This window comes from Oryctolagus cuniculus, chromosome 18 (genome assembly GCF_964237555.1).
Source record: "Oryctolagus cuniculus chromosome 18, mOryCun1.1, whole genome shotgun sequence".
Taxonomy (NCBI): Eukaryota; Metazoa; Chordata; class Mammalia; order Lagomorpha; family Leporidae; genus Oryctolagus; species Oryctolagus cuniculus.
This window is the reverse complement of record NC_091449.1, coordinates 38250829-38269194: the sequence shown is the minus strand read 5'-3', so window position 1 is coordinate 38269194 and position 18366 is coordinate 38250829. Positions and strand designations below refer to the sequence as shown.

Below are 18366 nucleotides of genomic sequence, written 5' to 3'. Positions count from 1 at the left end.
AGTGGCACTGGGGTGCATGAGAAGTGCAGGATAATGAATGGGTCCAGGAGAAAGGATATGGGGACTGTCTGTAGACACAGCAAGTCGATTTGTGATTTTAATAACAGCTCACGGTTATTGCACGTTTGCTGTTGGCTAGACACCATGCAGTATCATGTACTTCCCATCAAGGGGTAGGTTAGTGTTACAGGTGAGAAAGCCGAGGCTTAGAGAAGATGAGTTGTCAATGGCGTTCATGGAATTTGTGAATGGGGCACCAAGGGCTTGGACCCACCTCTCTCTGATGCCAACGCTCCCGCCAGAACAGCCATTCAGAACTGGTTTACTGTTTTCTTCCTGTACATTTCAGCCTCACAAAATCATCGTCAGGGCTGGTTGTGGCATGTCAGAGAGAGACGGGCTCCTAAAGCCCCCTGGTTCAAGCTGTGCCGACACAGAGCAGAACGTGTAAGCCCAGCGCTTCCAGACACCCGTCACTTGTGCTGTGAGTTGTCGTCTTGCCGGGAACCCTGACAGGAAACAGTAGGACTAGAATCTGCAGCTTACAAAGGCAAAGCAAGCACAAAAGCTGACCCCAAATCACTTTTGGCAAATGCGCACAGCCCTCTGTCCCCAGGGTAAAGGAAGCTGTGTGTTGGAATAACTTAAACACGTCCAGTGCTCAGCCTGAGAACGAGACCTAGGGAGGCCTCCTGACATGCGCTTCCTTCTGAGTTACAATTAACTCAAGTCAGCTCCTATTCCAGCGGTCAGCTTCCCAAATCCCCTGTGCTCTGCGTTAAATACAACACTCTGGTTGCCCAAGGTTGCCGACTCGCAGAACCACACGGAGTAAAAACAGCAGAACGTGGCTCCAAGACATTTCCAACTAATGTCACGAGGCACTTCTTCCCACACCTTCTCTCCCAGTTCATCTGCTGCCTCCCACAGTTCCTTGGGTTTGACAAGATCTGAGGATGGGGGTGGGGATGGGTATCCCTGACTTCACATCCTGGTGATGTTTTTGTAGCTGCCCCATGTGGCTCCGGGTTAAGTAGCTGAACATTCCTGCTTGCTGGCAGCCCAAGCCAGCCCTCCCTCCTACAGGGCACCTTCGGACTTCAAAGAGCCTTCCTCGGGGCTGCAGGGAGAGGACACGGCACATGGGACAGGGCTGCCACAAAGGCTGCTCAATTCGTTTGCTGTGTTTGTGCTTTCTGGTCGTTGGAACCACGCGGGAGACTGCGAGGCAGAGCAATCTGAGAGCTTCCTCCAGAAAAGTTGCTACAAACCCCAAGATTCAAGTGAGAGATTGCGTTCTTCTCAAAGCCACGTTTTTCAAAGCATAACTTGACACCATTTCAGATGGGAGTGGCCCTGGATCAGACGCGCTAGGTGTGCTGAATTGGTGGAAGGAAGTCCTACATAGAAAAGCTTGTCTCTTTGCAGCCTTTTCCATGGTCTGGCAGCTCTAGTGGCGGTGGGCAAGGCCAGCCAGAGGAGGCGCAGAAATGTGCCGTTTACAAACCCTCACCGTGCACAGCTGGAGATCATGAGCGAGGCTGCGCTGGCTGTGAGTGGCTGAACGGGGGCAGCCTGGCGACTTCAGAATTTTTTCCCGAGTTTCCAGAACCGGAAAGAGCCTTTCAGGACTTCTAGATAGATTCCTATATTGAAAACGAGAGCCACAGAATCCTATTTTGTTTTGTGCAACTTGGATGAAAACAAAGTAATATTATGATTGACTTTTGTTCAACTTGCAAACTTTCACCAGAATTTTTAGCTCAGAACAATAGTTTACCGCATGAGCCAGCTTACTAGGGTTGTTAGCAAAGTTTGTTAGGCTGAATGAACAGTAATGGCCTGATTTGTGCTTTAAAATGCAGTCAGTCATGTGGGGATCTGAGCTCGAGACCCTGGGCATCACGTGTTGGGGCATGGAGGACCCTCCTCCTCCAAGTTCCGTCTGCAGTGGTACATGCTGTGTCTCCCTCTTTTTCGTAAATATTTATGTATTTACTTATTTGAAAGGCAGAGTTACAGAGAGAGAGGGAGAGACAGAGCTCTTCCATCTGCAGGTTCACTCCCCAAATGGCTGCAACGACCAGGAGCCAGGAGCTTCTTCTGGGTCTCCCATGTGGGTGCAGGGGCCCAAGCACTTGAGCCATTTCCGCTGCTTTCCCAGGCGCTGTGGCAAGGAGCTGGATCAGAAGTGGAGCACCCAGAGCTCCGCCTGGCACCCACGCGGGGTGCTGGCGGCTTCACGCACTGTCCCCATACCGAGTCTTGGCTGTGACTCACTGTGGCCGTCTCGAGGAGGAACGGGTTAGGGCCTCTCAAGCAGCTGCTGCCCTTCGAGTGTTTCTGGAGGGCCTGCTGAGCGGGCTGTGAGTCTGTCTCAGTCACTGTCCCTGTCTCTCTCCCACTTCTAACCGTGGGCTGGACTGCAGCCCAAGCTGAAAGCCGGAGGTTTCTCTGGGTGATGTTGTTCGGTCCACTTAGGGCCAAAGCCAGATTCTCAGACTTCTCCACACCCTTCCTTAGACAACTGCGCAGGACACATTGGAAGCAAATGCACCCCAGTGGTCATCTGCAAGGGCCTTCTCCAGGGGGTCCCCCGGGGGTGGGAGCCAGCTGCTGCCGCAGTGTCGGCACAGAGGAGAACTGAATCGGGGCATTACAGGGCCAGCGTGTTCCCCCGATGTTCCTGGATACCACGCGGTGGGCCGCACACCCATGGCCTACTCCGCTCTGCCGTAATGTGGGTTTTTGAGGGCTGAGTGGTCCCTGCCGGTTACAAAACCACTGGTGCAGCAGAGGTGCGGGCCACAGATCTGTTGTATGGTGGCGAGCGAGAGGCGGCCCCAGCGGCTTTTTGGGGAAAGGCGGGTTTGCCTCTGAGAACCTTTGAGAGCAATCTGGCAAGTGATTCGGCGGATGGCTTCTGTTACCTCAAAACACGGGGTCTCCTGTGTCCTTAAGTAACACAGCTTAAAGCACAAGAACTACACGTATGAGGAGAAGCATTTACTTCCAGGGGATGCACAGCTGTTAGCAGAGAACTGGAATACACCAGCAGGCGCAGCTGTCTGACTCTCGGACAGGCTTTGAGATTAGCCGAGGGTCGGCGGGGCCCGTAGCCCTTATGCAGATCCAGAATGGTAAGGATGCAGCCTGCTGCTGTCCTCCTCCTGTGTCCAAACAGCCGTGCCCTGCAGACAGGGCCTTGGACCTTCTCCACACCTGATTCCAAGCGACTGGAATTGGCCCTGGAGATGAAGCTCACCCGCCAGCTCTGATGTGGGGAGCTCCGTTCAAGAACATTTCAGTGCAGTACTGACTTTCCTGTCTACCCCGATTTTGTTGGTAGACTCCCATGCTCTCTCATCACGACCTCGTGTGCTGCTGTCGAATCCGTGTCAATCCGCAGCCCACACTCACTACGTACACTCTGATAGCTACAAGGAAGGAAAGCAGTTTCCAAAAGACACACGTGGCTCCGGCTTCTCGGTATGACGCACTGCTATAGTTGACTTCTAGCCAGCGATAACTACACTTGGTTAGTTATAACGCTGACCCCCAGTCAGGCTTTTAAGTCCAGGTTCGTGAAAGGCCTAGTGGGTAGAAAGGAAGCACTTGCTTTCCATCGTGTTTCAACACTTTCTGACGTGTTTCCTTTAAACCCAGAGAGCGTGAGTCTGCATCCACAGCTGAACTGGTGGTTACGTCCACTCTCTGGGCCCTCGGTACTTCCCGGCAGCACGATGGTCACTCACAGCAAGTGTGTGCGTGCTGTCTGTCCACCGCGAGGCGGGTGGCGGCTGTGTGTTCCCTCACAGTCTTGCAGGCCAGAACCCACGCCTGGGGGGTCAGGTGGTCCGGTTTCCTGTGAGGCCTCTTGCCCTGGCTTGCAGATGACCGCACTCTTGCTGTGTCCTCTGGGCACACGTGTCCCTGGGTCCCTCCCTAGACTTAAGGTGTCTTCTTCCTAGGGCACAGCCATCCTGTCGGTTTAGAGCCCACCCAAAGGGCCCAGTCTTAGTTTCCTTGTCTCAGTAAAGGCCCTAGAGGTTAGAATTTCAGCATACGGAAGCGGGTAATGGTGTGGGGGAGTTGGTGGGGGGGCGTGATTCAGGCCACAACAGTGCTGACACCTCACAACAATTTTTGTAATAAAGAGATCATCACCACTTAAAATGTATTTTTAATATTTTATATTTAATATATATTTAATATTTATATTTTATATACGTAATTTTAATATTAAATTTTGTGATATTGTTTATTTTTATTTGAAAAGCAGAGTGACATAGAAATCGAAAAGAGAGATAGAGAAAGAGAGAGAGAGATACCTTCCATCCCCTGGCTCACTCCCCAAGTGCCCACAGCAGTCAGAATGGGGCCAGGCTGCACAACTGGGTCTCCCAGCTGGGTGGCAGGCACCCAAGTGCTCCAGCTGTTATTTGAAGCCTCGCAGTAGGAAGCTGGCTGGGAAGCGGAGGTGAGACTGACAGGGTTTGCAGGATCCCAGGTGGCAGCTTCACCCGCCCATCAGCAGTTTAGAGACAGAGCAACAGGTTCCGAGGGGCCAAGAGACGTTCCGAGGGGCCAAGAGACGTTCCGAGGGGCCAAGAGACGTGCCCGCTGGCCGCTATTAAGCAAGGCTCGCCTGCCTTTCCCATGCTGTGTGTCTCAGACTCGGCTCTGAATGTCAGCTAACGCTGAGGGCAGGGGCTGAGTTTTTGTGAAAGTTCTCAATTTCCTCCAAGGGCGGCGTGCGTGGTAAAGGTGGCGGTGGAGCCCCTGTCCTTTAACCCTCTGTGTTACCCGCCCCCCCCCCCCCCCCCCCCCGCCGCCCCCGGCCAGGACCCGGCAGCTCTCTGGCCCCTGGTTTTCTCATTTATAAAATTTCACAACGGAACAGAGTCTTTGTTACTGCTCCATTTTAGCCTTCGCAAGTATAATTAAATGCTGTATTTCAATCTATATATTGTCACAGTTTTATATAATCATTTTTGTTGCATTGGCAGGAGACCAGAGGCCCGTGTCGTGTGTCAGAAGGGATTTAATTCATCTGCTGTGTGTCATGAATGTCACACGGCACCGAGAGTCAGCCCCGCAGAACTCGATTTTATCACGTTGGGCCCGCCAGGTTTTTTTCTTGAAGTTGGGTAACCTGCTAGCCAAATAATTTTCTGGCAAGTCCTAAGGGACCATAAGAGATGGGAATTATTCCCTAAAAACCAGTTTTCAGATGTTCCTACCACTTAAGGGCTCTGCAAACACTTTGCTCTGCGGAGGCCTAAAGTGGACGCATGGCGTCCTGCCAGCTGCTGCCCACCGAGCCGGGCTGCGTGGCAGGAGACAGCTGGCCAGCCCAGACAAGCCCTCTGCTGCGCCTGGGCTTCTGTCGCTAAAAACAAGTAGAAGTGAAGTCAAATTCATCCCATCCGGGAACATGAGAAATGCTTTATGTGTCCAAAGGGTTGGGCAGACAACTACAGAATCTTTGTATTCTGTTATTAATTCTGTAAATATTGCCTTTTTATTTGCAGAAAATTGTGAGTTAACTTGAGTAAATTATTTTGATAAAGACATGAAGCCAATTCTCTTTCTCCTTATCACCAATGATTCCTATTAGATCACAATTAGCATTAGAGAACTCTTCAGAAGGTGCGTTTTGCTCATTAATGAGACTCTTAAGGAAGACTTAAAGTTAACCTCCAGGAGTTTGGATTTCATGCCGCTGCTGTGCAGTCTCTGTGACGTGTGTGGCGGGCAGTGAGAGTTGCTGAGTTTTCGGAGCGTCAGATTCTGGAAGGCGGCATGTGACTGCCTCTGCAGGGCTCAAGGGGACAAATGCAACTGACTGTCAGGGAAGGGAGCACCCCGTCCCCGGGGTCTGTGCGTAAAATGACGCTGAGAGAGCAGCCAGGAAACCAGGAGCAAATGAGTGGCATGTGTATCTTTCCTCCTTCCAGGTTGCCACAGAATAGTCCTACTTCCTCATCTTGTCTTCCTTCCCTCCAGGAGTTACAGGCTAAGTACATCATGCTTAAACAATATCATCCCACTCTCACATTACACATGGTTGAACAGATGTAACCGAATTAAGGGTGATTTTATCACAGGATTGTCATTAAAATGATAGCAAGATCCATTAGAGGGCTATCCTGTTTTTAAAAATACATACTTAAATTGTCAGCAAAAAAACTTCTGTTCAGTTTATTGCTCATATGGCGTGCTGGCGGAAGTCTCTAGTTTTCCTTGGCTGCTGGGGTAAGTGTAGGGAAGTGGAAGAGGCCTCTGTCCAGGCAGCTCCCTGGGATGGGGCTGCTTGGGAATGAAGGTTAGGCTCTTGGAGGTTGGTTCCCACAGCCCAGGGACACCCTAGGGCTCTCCTGAGTGTCCTATCCCAGAGCGGAGGGTGTGCCCCCTGATAAACAGACACCCTGATTCGCACACAGCTAGCTCCCTGCAAGTGCGGTGCCCCTGCTGTTTAGTAGGCCTTGCTAATGGCTCAACAAGTGAGAAGTTGTTGGCTTCAGTTAAAATCGCCGAACAGCTTGTTGAGTGTCTACCGGGCATTGTACGCTCATGCGTGTATTCTTATTTAATCCTCACAGCAATACCACAAAGTAGGCGTTATCCTCATTTTATAGACGAGGACGTGGTGAGTGGCAAAGACACTTGTATGTGCTGGGCCAGCCCCATTCTGTTTTCTCCTTTGGCAGCAACAAGACTGCACTACCCAGTGTCCTTACCTTACGGGTAAATGAGATGTAAGCACGCCTTCCAGGCTGAGCACGGCCCAGCGGGCCATGTGCATGCTCCACACTCCCTCCCCCAACCCTGCTGTGTGATGGGCTGCCATGGTCCCCAGTTCCAGGCGTCCTGGGTGGCCAAGGCATTACAGCCGCCCTGGTGAGTGACCCAATCCATAGGGGCCTCCAGGTGAGCAGATCAAGCCTTTTATATATATCACCACCGATATTTCGATGTTTCTTTGTTACTGAAGCGTAACCAAGCCTATCTTGACTAATACATTGAGTCCCAGAGAGAATGAGACGCATCCAGATTTTGTGGATACTGGCCTGGAACTGTCACTCAAACCTGTGCCTGCAAATCCTTCATTGTCCTTTCTTCCGTTACCTCTTTAGTCAGGACATGGAGCAGAGCTGAAGTACGCCATGCACGTGTTCATGTCCCTAGAGAAAGCCGATGTGGGCCATGACAGCGCGGTTTCCTGGGGTTTCTTCCTCCTCACCAGTCTGCAAGTGAAGAGAGAGGGAGCTCATGGAGGGATGGGGGAACGAATGTCCGAATGATGTTTATTCCCCTACCCCCTTTTTTTTTTTAAAAAAAGAACGACTTAATTGTGAGTGACTTGGGAAACCAAAGTGCTGCCCTGTTTGGACCCAGATGGTCCACACTTCGTTTCCAAGGGGCACATGGCTTGCTTGGAGGCACGCAGCCACACCACCTGGCTGGACGCATTTTATGACCAGGGAATTCACAGGTAGCAAAGGAAGGGCAGAACTCTAAGGTCCCTGTGGGCCTGTGCTTCTAAAAGTATAATTCCCTGGAGTTTTGACCCAAGTCCAAAGGCATCGCAATGCTTACCCGAAAGCTGGTGCCACCCGGACTGAGTCTCCCCAGACTTGCATGTGGTTATTCAAAGTTCTGGTGATTTATTGGTCGTATTTAATGTTTCCGGGTGTTGAGAAAAGGAAGATCTGTGAAAGTGGCCCTACCCTGCAGGAGCTAACCAGCTAACGGTGAGTCAGACGAATGCACTATCGCAATACAGCACAACACAGTCTACATGTTCCAGATATAAGCGCAGGAGGCAATTAGAAGAAGCAGGCCCCCTTACTAAGCTGGGGTGCATGTGGGAGAGTAGGGTTCCCACAGGAGTAGCCCCTAGGCAGGGTCTTGGAGCCCCACTAGGTCCTGCTGCATACGAAATTGTAAAGTTGGGGGACTGGTGCTGTGTTGTAGTTGATAAAGCCATCCACCACCTGCAGGGCCTACATCCCATATGGGTGCCAGTTCGAGTCCCTGCTGCTCCACTTCTGATCCAGCTCTCTGCTATGGCCTTTCTCTTTCTCCCTCTCTCTCTCTCTCTCTCTATCTCTATCTCTGCCTTTGCCTCTCTGTAACTCTTTCATATAAATAAATAAATCTTAAAAAAAAAAGAAATTATGAAGTTGGCGTCATTTGGGATTTTCTAGGGCAAACATCCTTACCCGCGAGGCCTTGTACCCACGCAGTCCATGGATGTATCACAAATTCGGCAAAACTCCCCAGACCGGACTCAGAATGTTGTGTGTAGCTAAGTTGCTGCGGTCATACTTGCACTCGATTCTCCAAGGCTCCCGTGACTTCCAAGAATGTTCCCAGCCTTGCTCCAGAGGACACAGGGGTTCTTGAAGGAGTCCAGCCACATTGTGGGTTGAGAAGTCTGCCTGCAGTGACACAGTGGTGAGATGAACTCACACAGCACAATTTCACTCCAAAGAGCTTTCCCGTGACTTAATAAGACAAAATTGCTAACAGTCTCAATGCCAAGGCATTGCTTGCCCACATCATATCTACATCCTCTCATAATCACTTTTCCAGAAAATTCAAAAGATAGACACACAATGAAAAGGCTTTTTTCCACCCCTCACCCTTACCACTCTGTCTTTGTCTCTCTAAAGGTAACCACTATTAACTGGTACTTGCATTTCCAGAGGAAAATATCAGTCACATATTAATATGTACATGTTTATTTAATCCGAAGGGACAAATTGTATACAGCAGTCCGTCCCTTTCTTTCCTTCTTGGTGTTTCTGAATGACTGGCACATCTGAGATCACTGGGTATCAGCACATGCTGACCTAGTTGATTCTCCGTATGCCAACAAGGTGGTCTTCCCTTTTTGGGTTGCGCTGCCATGGGGTGCCCTGGCCCCTGGGCCCCTGGCGTGATGTGTGCTGATGCTGCTTCAAGGATGTCTATTTACAAACAATGCTGCATTGCATATGCCTAGCCATCTAGGTGTTTCCTAGAGGAAATCCCAACAAGGGACTTGCTGGGTAATTGGTAAGCACATTCACAATTCTGATAGATGCTACCAAACTGCCCTTCAAAAGAGCTGAACTAGTTATCACCCATGGAAGATGAGAATGCCTATTTCCACACGCATTTACCATTATTCAGTATGATAATGTATGCCAACATGATAGGTAAGAATTATTCCATCATAGTCACTTGGCGCATCATTCCATACACCTATTCAGCGTGTTTCTGACATCTGTGTGTGGATATCCTGTGCCCATTTTCCCACAGAATGTGTCTTTTTCCAACTGAATTCTATATATGCCCTTTGTCAATCAAAGGAATGAGTCCTTCTAAGACACGTGTGTTGCCACTAATTCGCTTGGTTGAATCTTTGTCTCTTGTCTTGGGTTGTGGCATTTGGTGCCATGTTCAAATCTTCCATTTGTATGTGTTTAAATTGATCAGCACCAGGTGGTTTGCTGGGAGATGCACAGGCTCTCAGGTTTACAGAGGACTCTGTGAAGACTGACAGCCCCAGAGCCCAGGCGCGGCGCTTTGCTGTCTCTGGTGGCTGTGTGGCACCCACCTCTGGGTCTGGGTCTTTCCCTGAAATCCCGCTGTGTATTGTAGCGGTTAGATATCTGATGCTCTGATCCATCTTTGTTACTGTTACAGGCGTTCCTACACAGTTGGCCACGGTGACGGAATCTTTTAAATCCAGGCTCTAGCACTCAGCGATGTGCAGCAAGAATCCAGGAAAGTCTGGGGTCTAAAAAGGGGGTTGAGGTGAACCCCCTTAAAGATGGGGGGAGCTCAAGGTCACCCTTATTAAAGTTTCTCCAGAGGAAGACAAGAAATTTGAACAGAGACTGATCAAATTACTTTGAGGTAACTTGAAATAATATATGATATAGGTTAAAACTTTGTAAAACCCGGATCACCATAACCTGTCCATTTCTACAGCTATAAACCTGAGACTATGAAGGAGCAGCGGTCATCTAAACGACAGAGCTGCCCAGCACCTGGATATGCATGTGAATCACCCGGGGATCTTGTTAAAATGCAAATTCTGATTTGGTTGGGGTTTGGGGAGGGCTGAACTTTGCATTCCAACAAGCTGCTGGACCCCAGGAGTCCGGCTCCAAAATACACAGCCCCTGTTTCCCGCCTGCCTCCCCTCTCCCTTCCCTTCCTTCTCTTTCCCTGGGCACTGCACTGGATTGTGTTTATGTATGCGTGTAACACATGCTTTCTATATGCCTTTACAGTTCTGCTTTCTAACACATTAATTAAGAAATAGGCCATTGTTACAGAGACCACAAGGTACTTCAGGAAAAACCATTGGGTACAAAGGCAAAACACTGACAAATTGATACTTTCTTGCTTCGTCACGCCTGATTTAAGGAAATGAACCCAAAATAAACTATGTGAATTGGAAATTGACTTCAACCACATTTAAATTGTTCTCCTTTAAAATATTAGCAGTTGAGTGTGTAAACCAATATTTATTTTCTAATCAAAGGTTTGCAGCAAATGGTTTTATAAATGAAAGAAATGAAGGAAGAATGCTTTGAAATGTTTCTAGTAATGGAAATGGAAATCGGTTATTTGATTTCTTTAAATGGCAAGCGCAGGCCTCCACTAACAGCCAGGCTGCTAGGGAAGAGGAAATTGTATGGAAAGCTGACCACGGTCTAAGGCCAAGGCCAGCACCTCTCTGCCAGACAGCATCATAAATATTTTTTTCCTATGGGAAGACGTTGAAGATCCAGCTACATTAAGGGAGAATCTATTAACAGAATAATTGTATGGAGAGGACCTCTTAAGAAAGGCTTCCAAAATTCCATTATCTTAACTGTCACTCGCCACTCGGAGTTGTCTTGGTGCTGTGTGTTTTCATGAATTACCCGAGCTGTTTGTTTTCCCTTTATCAGTCATCACCCTGTCAGCTGGGCCATTCATAACAACTTTTGGCAGCTCATCAGGGGAGTGCAGAGCTGGAATAGGACCCTATCAACTCTCACACCTCATTGTGTGAAACTGTTTACCAGCATTGCTTTTTCTCTGTAAATACTGCGCGGGAGCCCTGAAAGGAGAGATGTGTGAAAACAAAATGGCCTAAGCTTGTCACAGTTGGCAGGGATGGCAGAACTGGGTTGACAGAGAATTTACAAGTGCCCCGTGTTTCATTCCTTCAGCTGAATAATACCTACCGGCTGGTCTTGAAGGTTTGTGTATGCTAGTTAATTAGACAATATTTAATTTGCCTTCACACTTGTGTCAGTTGGGGGAAGTGAGACTTTGTAATTAGGGAGTACAGATCGAGTTTCTGTCACCATTCTACTCCCTCACTCTAATTTAATGCACACTTTTCCTGCGTTTTCCTCCTCTGTCTTTTATGCTTGGCTGCTAACAAGGTGGCCCACATTACACAACTCTAGCGAGCCAGCGGACTCCGGCCCCCGGCCCGAGTCTCCGCCAGACTCACCCATCAGAAATAATTTTCTGTTTGAAATGGGTGTCAACAATCTCCTCTCGAAGCGGGTATCCACAGCCTGCCAATGGTATGATTCTCTTTCCGTCTTTATTTTCCTTGAAGTTACATACGCACAGATTTTTAAGTGCAAAATTGTTCTGTTTTTTTTTTTTTGGTTTTTTTTTTTTTTTTTTTTCAGAAAAACAGCGATCTCCCCAGTTTCCCCTCCCTAGAGGCAACCACTTTCAGCTCTTGTGGCAGAAAATAATTCCAAGGTGAGAAGTGTGTTGATCCACTTTGCCTATTTTTGAATGGTGTATTAATGGAAGCGTGCCATTGGGACTTGCCTCTTTCACTTACTGCTAAGATTTTTTTTTTTGCTTTTTGTAAAATCAAACTATAATTTACATTCAGTGAAATGCATAGTATTTTATTTTTTACGATTTAGTTATTTATCTGACAGGCAGCGTGAGAGAGAGAGAGAAGGAGAGACGGAGAGATTTTCCATCTGCTGGCTCTCGGGTGCAGCCCCCAAAAGACCACAAAACCCAGGGCTGAGCCAGGCTAAGGCCAGGAGCCTGGAACTCTGTCTTGGTCGCCTATATGGGTGGCAGAGACCTAAATACTTAGACAATAATATACTGCTCCCCAGGCACAGAAGCAGGAAGCTGGATCAGAGGCAGAGCAGCGGGGACTCAGTCCCCAGCATCTGGGTATGAAATGCCAGCATTGCCAGTGGCGTTTACCCGGCTACAGCACAAAGCTGGCTCAAAATGCATGCATTTTAAGTTGCAGTTCAGTGAATTTTATTATAATAGTGCCGTCTCATTTGCTCTGCAAATTTCAGTACCTGTGGTCGGTCACAGTCTGAAAATATTCAATACTGATGAAATAGAACAATATCTTGAATAAAATACACATTATTTAAAACTTCCTAATTGTTTATTCCTGGAATTTTCCATTTTTGTTACTCTCTGACTCAATCCACAAATTAAACTTCATTAGAAATATATATAGGAGAACATATAGCACAGACTCCTGTACGGTGCAGTGCTGTGCACAGTCCCAGGCATCCAGGGGGGATCTCGCGCCATGCCACCCAGGGGCCACAGGGCTGTGCTGTGGGAACACATCCATTCCACTGCTCCTCGGCCACCCTGGAAGGCACCTCCCAGTCTTCACCCAGACCCCTCCACAGGCCATCGCTTTTCTTTCTTTTTTTTTTTTTTTTAAGATTTATTTTATGTATTTGGAAGTCAAAGTTACCCAGAGAGAGAGAGAGAGAGAGAGAGAGAGAGAGAGAGAGAGAGGTCTTCCATCCACTGGTTCACTCCCCAGTTGGCCACAATGGCCAGAGCTGTGCCGATCCAAAGCCAGGAGCCAGGAGCTTCAGACTTGGGCCATCTTCCACTGCTCTCCCAGGCCACAGCAGAGAGCGGGATCAGAGGTGGAGCAGCCGTGACTCAAGCTGGCACTCCTGTGAGATGCCGCACTGCAGGCAGCGGCTTTACCAGCTACACCACAGCACCGACTCCATCCCATCGCTTTTCTTATTCTATCATCCTAGGTTTGGTTTACCACCTGTGGAATATCCTGTCTGAGGAATCCTACAGGATTTTTGTGTCCAGCTTCTTTTGCCCCAAATGGTATCTTTGAGAATCACGCAGAAGTGTGTCCTTTTGATTTCCGAGCAACGCTGCATCAGATGAGCACACTGTCCACTCACTGAGCGTCCATTCACTAGCTGATTGCATAGTTTCCAGTTTTCAGCCTCTGGGTCATCTTTTTATTACTGATTTGCTGGAGTTCTGGTATATTCTAGATAACAAATCCTTTCTTAGGAACAGATTCGGAAATGTCTCTCCCAGTCTATGACTTGTCTTTTTGTTTTCTTCATGGTATTGTTTGGTGAAGAGAAATTTCAAATTCTGCTTCTGCCCCATTTATGATTTTTTATGACTAGTAGTTTTGTGTCCTGTTAGAGAAACTTCGGTGAGCCACAGATCATGCACACATTCCATGTTCTGCTCTTTTTCTTTTTAGAAAACATTGAAGCACCAGAGTTTCAGACCCCTTAGCTCATCTAACTTTTGTGTAAGAGATGAGGTAGACATTGAGCTACTTTACCATGTTTCTGCTTTTGCGGTGGCTCTCAGGTTGTTCTAGGATCACTTGCCCTTTCACCGTCGTGTGTGTGTGTGTGTAAGTGCATGTGTGTGCATGTGCACGCGCCTGTGTGCCTGTGTGCATGTGTGTGGGTGCATGTGTGTGCACGCGCACACCTGTCCATGTGCTGCAGGTGGACTACACAAGTGTGGGTCTATTTCAGGACCCTGTTCTGTGTCATTGAGCTGTTTGTCTATATTTGTGCAAATAACAATACCTTAATTATTGTTATAGTACATCTTGATGTCTTCCCAATGTGTTCTTTTTAAGGTTCTTTTGATTACTCTTTTTACCTTTTGGATTTTCATATACATTTTACAATCAGCGCTTAGTAATTTCTACTAAAAATCTTCCTGGAATTTTGAATTTATAGATCAATTTGGGGAGAATTGACTCTTTAGCAATATAAATTCTTCCAATGTATAGGCATGTTACATGATTTAATTTTTTATTTAATATCTGCAATATGTAGCAGTTTTAAGAATAGCAGCCTTACATATCTTTTGTTAAATATACTTTTAGAGTTTATATTTTTGTTACTGTTGTAAATGGAATTACTTTTCAATTTCATTTTCTAATGTTTTCATGGTTAAAAAAATGAAATGTAATTAATTTTCTTCCTTGATTCCTGTGACTTTGCTAAATTTACTTTGTTTTAGTAGTTGATTTTCCCCCTAGATTTTTTAGAATTTTTTTATATAAAATCATGTCATCTATTTAAAAAAGTTCTGCTGCTTTCTTTTTAATTTATAGGCCTTATTTTTTTTTCTTATGTTGCATTCTCTAGTACTTCCGGCATAACGCTGAATAGAGGGGGAGTAGACATGTTATTTCTGAACTCAGAAAGCATTCAATGTTTCATTAAGCACAACATTCACTGTTAAGACTTTAAACAAGAAAAGACCCAGTTGTCAATAATATTTATTAGAAGGACAGAGCGACAGTGACAAGGCAGAGACCCTTCACCTGCTGACTCACTCCACAACCAGGCTGACGCCAGGAGCCCAGACATCCATCTTAGTCTCCCTCACGGTGGCAGGTGCCCAAGTGCTTCCGTCATCAACCCCTGCCTTCTTAGGCTCATTAGCAGGGAGCTGGATTGAAAGTGGAGTAGGGGAGACTCGAACTGGTACTCAGACCTGGGATGCTGGCCTGGCAAGGGTGGTGGCTGAACCTGCCGTGCCTCGACACTGCCGCCCCCAGTGTTTTTGTGTGCCTGTTAGCAGATTCTGTTAGTGTATTGCATTACAACTGCTGGCTTTCTAACATGGAACCAAAGTTGTAACCCTGGCCTAAGTTCTACTTACTAATAGCATTTATCCTTACATAACGCTGAATTTGGTTTTCTAATATTTCATTGAGGAGTTTGCGTCTTTACTCAGGATTTGTGATTGTCTTTTTTTCTTGTGCCGGTCTCCTGAAGCAACCTGAACAGTGTGTCCTCTTTTCCTGAAGAGTATATGAGACTGGGGTTACATTTTTCCAGAAGCCTTTGATATAACTTATATGTGAAGCTAGGACTTTTCCTCACTGAGAGGTTTTAAATTAGGAATTCAATTTTGAAAAAGGATCTAAGGCTATTTGAATTTTTGTATCGTCCTTGTTAATTTTGGTAAGATTTACTTTTAATTTTTTTATAAACTGTTGAATTTATAGGCACAAAATCATTAATTGTCATATCATCTTGGAGAACTGAATCCTTTGTCATTATGGGATGGCTGTCTTTATCAGTGGTAATGTTTCTCATCTGAAGCCTCCTTTGATAAAGCTCTTTTAGCTTTCCTTAGATTCCTGTCTGCACAGTGTGTTGTTTTCCACCCTTTTTCTCTTTATCTATGTCTCTAGATTAAACTGTCAATTTTGCAGGTAAGGCATAGTTGGGTCTTGCTTTTCATCTGACCTGACAAATGTCTATCTTTCTATTAGTGTTATTTGCATTTAATATGGTTATTGATGTGATCGAGTTAAAATTTACCATTTAACCAGTTGTTTTCTATTTGTTCCATCTGTTCTCTTTCTTTTTGCCCTTTTTCTGTTTAATTGGGTGTTTTTGATGTTTCACTGTTGTTTCCACTGTTGAGTTATCATTTACGACTCTTGATAACATTTAGCAGTTGGCTTAGTCTGTACTGTGCGTGTCTACTTTGAGATAACAGCACCCTGTTTCACGTCTTGCATGAGGACGTGATATCCCCGATGCCTGCCTCCCAGCCTCCTTCTGCCATTGCCACGGATTCATCCTCACATACGCTTCTAATATCCGACGCTACCATCTGTGCCTCACATAGCTGTCTTCCTACTTGTTCCATTCCCAGTGCTCTCAATTTCCTGGTGTGGATTCAAGTTTCTGTCTGCCACTGTGTTCCTTCTTCCTGAAGAACTCTCTTGAACACTCCTGAGAACCTGAGTCCACAGGCAATGAGTTCCCTCAGATTTTGTGTTGCTGCTTTCGATTTCTGAAGGTCTTTTTCTTTCCTTTGTGGAAGACATCTTTTCTGGGTATAAAATGCTGACTCGACGAGTTTAGATGTTGTCCCGCAGCAGCATTTGCTTATCTTTTGGCTTGCACAGTTTCTGGGGAGAACTGTACTGGAGCTCTCAGCTTCAGGTTTCAGTTTCCCTGTGTGGACTGTGTCTCTTTTTCGCCGTCTACCTTTATAATGTCCTCTTTGTTCCCTGATTTTCAGTGCTGTGGATTTTTCATGGCTGTGGTGTGGGCGTTCTTGGGGGAGAGGGGCATTTTGTCTCCTTGGTGTTCTCTTGTGTGTCTTGAAGCTGTAGTCTTGACGTTTGTCACACACTGTTTTTCCTGGGATGCCAGTTACACCTGGATTAGATCTCTTACCCTTGCCCCAAAGCTCTTGGATGTGTTTATGTCTTTTTCTGCCAGCACTCCATCCTTGTGACTGTTCTGCCATCAGTGCTGGAACTGCCATGAGTCCACGACAGTCTCCCTAAGGAAATGTCGCTGCTGTCTCCTTATCCCCAAACCCTTGTGGACTTATCTCTTTCAAACACTGTTCTCTGCCCTCTTAGAAGCATCTGACGACTGACAGCTACTGAAAGTAGATGCTTGGGTGGTAACTGTCATCTTTAGCTGTAGGTCAAATTTGAATTTCACTAGTAAAAGTAAACTTAATGGTAATAAGGACTAAATTTTCCATATCTATGAAACCAGTCAACTTACTTTCCCTTATTTTCTCATTTTAAATGATTTTAGCATTTTCATAAATAGAAAAACCAAAATAGTTTAATGTTTATTACAGAGTTAGCGTGTGCTAGTGTTATAAATCTGTTTTTGAATCAACTAATTGGATTAATTAATTTAATTTTCACAAAAATATGTTAATGTGGCCACTGTTATTTTCTTCATTTTTTACAGATAAAGATAAACTGTGACACAAAGGGATTAATTTGTCCAAAGTTGCAGAAAGAGAAAATGAAAGAATCGGGCTTCTGACCCCCTCTGCTGTAGCTGCCTTCAACACACAGAAACGTGAGGTTTCTCCCGTAATATCCTTGCTTTTGGTCTCTGCAAGCCTTCATGTACTCTGGTCCCTCTTAGTCTATTAGTCAGCAAGTTCACATTCAGCATTCACATGTGTGCAGAATCGCTGTGTTCACTGTGGAGGCCTGAAGATTCCTTCCAGGAGTGTAGACTCTACAAACAGAAGGCTCTGCCAACCTGGAAATGAGCATTTCAGTACAGAATGCTGTCCTCATTAGAACAGGAAAAGCACAGTGAGATCTGGGCGCTCAGAAGTCACGGACGGCACATCTGAGCAGTGATGGCTATCCAGGGGTGTGCTTAGTCTCTGTGTCCCCCAGGTGGATCTGTCACTTCTCTCCCACCTCTCTTTTTTTTTTTTTTTTTTTTTTTTTGCACCCTGATTTTTAGCTGCTGTGCTGTTTTTAAACTCTTCTCCCCCCACCCCAAGATAAACAAGGGCATTGTTTTAGGCTCCAAAGGTCTTTGTGAAAGTTTAAAGAGAGAACAAATTCTCGCCCCTGGTGTGCATGTTTGCCCTCATGCACAAACATGGGCACGCGTTCCTGAGCAGCAGGGCACCATCTGAGAGAGGCACCAGTAGGCGGGCCACTGTGCTGATGTGTGCACATCACAGAGTGTACTTACACAGACCCCGATGATGCCTGCTACACACCTGCCTGCACATTCATCGCAGGGGACCACATCTGGTATGTCGCCTGTTGTTAACCAAAAGCTGATATGTGGCTCGTGGCCTACAACTTATATTCCTCTTATCCCAGTAATTTCCTTTCCCCACCAAAATAGATAACTGAAAATGAACATGGATTAACATGAGTTGTTCCCTAGTATTACTCAAATAGCTGTGATAAATAAAGAGGTTATAAATGCAGTCTTTTTTTTTTTTTTTTTTTGACAGGCAGAGTGGACAGTGAGAGAGAGAGACAGAGAGAAAGGTCTTCCTTTGCCGTTGGTTCACCCTCCAATGGCTGCCGCGGCCAGCGCACCGCGCTGATCCGATGGCAGGGGCCAGGTACTTAACCTGGTCTCCCATGGGGTGCAGGGCCCAACCACTTGGGCCATCCTCCACTGCACTCCCTGGCCACAGCAGAGAGCTGGCCTGGAAGAGGGGCAACCGGGACAGAATCCGGCGCCCCGACCGGGACTAGAACCCGGTGTGCCGGCACCGCTAGGCGGAGGATTAGCCTAGTGA

The 18366-nt window shown here is 46.7% G+C and overlaps 1 long non-coding RNA gene across 1 annotated transcript; it reads left to right on the top strand.

Annotated features, from left to right (window-relative positions):
* Positions 1 to 14338: 14338 nt before the first annotated feature.
* On the top strand, positions 14339 to 18045 carry LOC103348459 (uncharacterized). The gene is made up of 2 exons (XR_011384330.1): positions 14339 to 15278; positions 17049 to 18045. It is a non-coding gene; the product is annotated as an uncharacterized lncRNA (long non-coding RNA).
* The last annotated feature ends 321 nt before the right edge of the window (positions 18046 to 18366 follow it).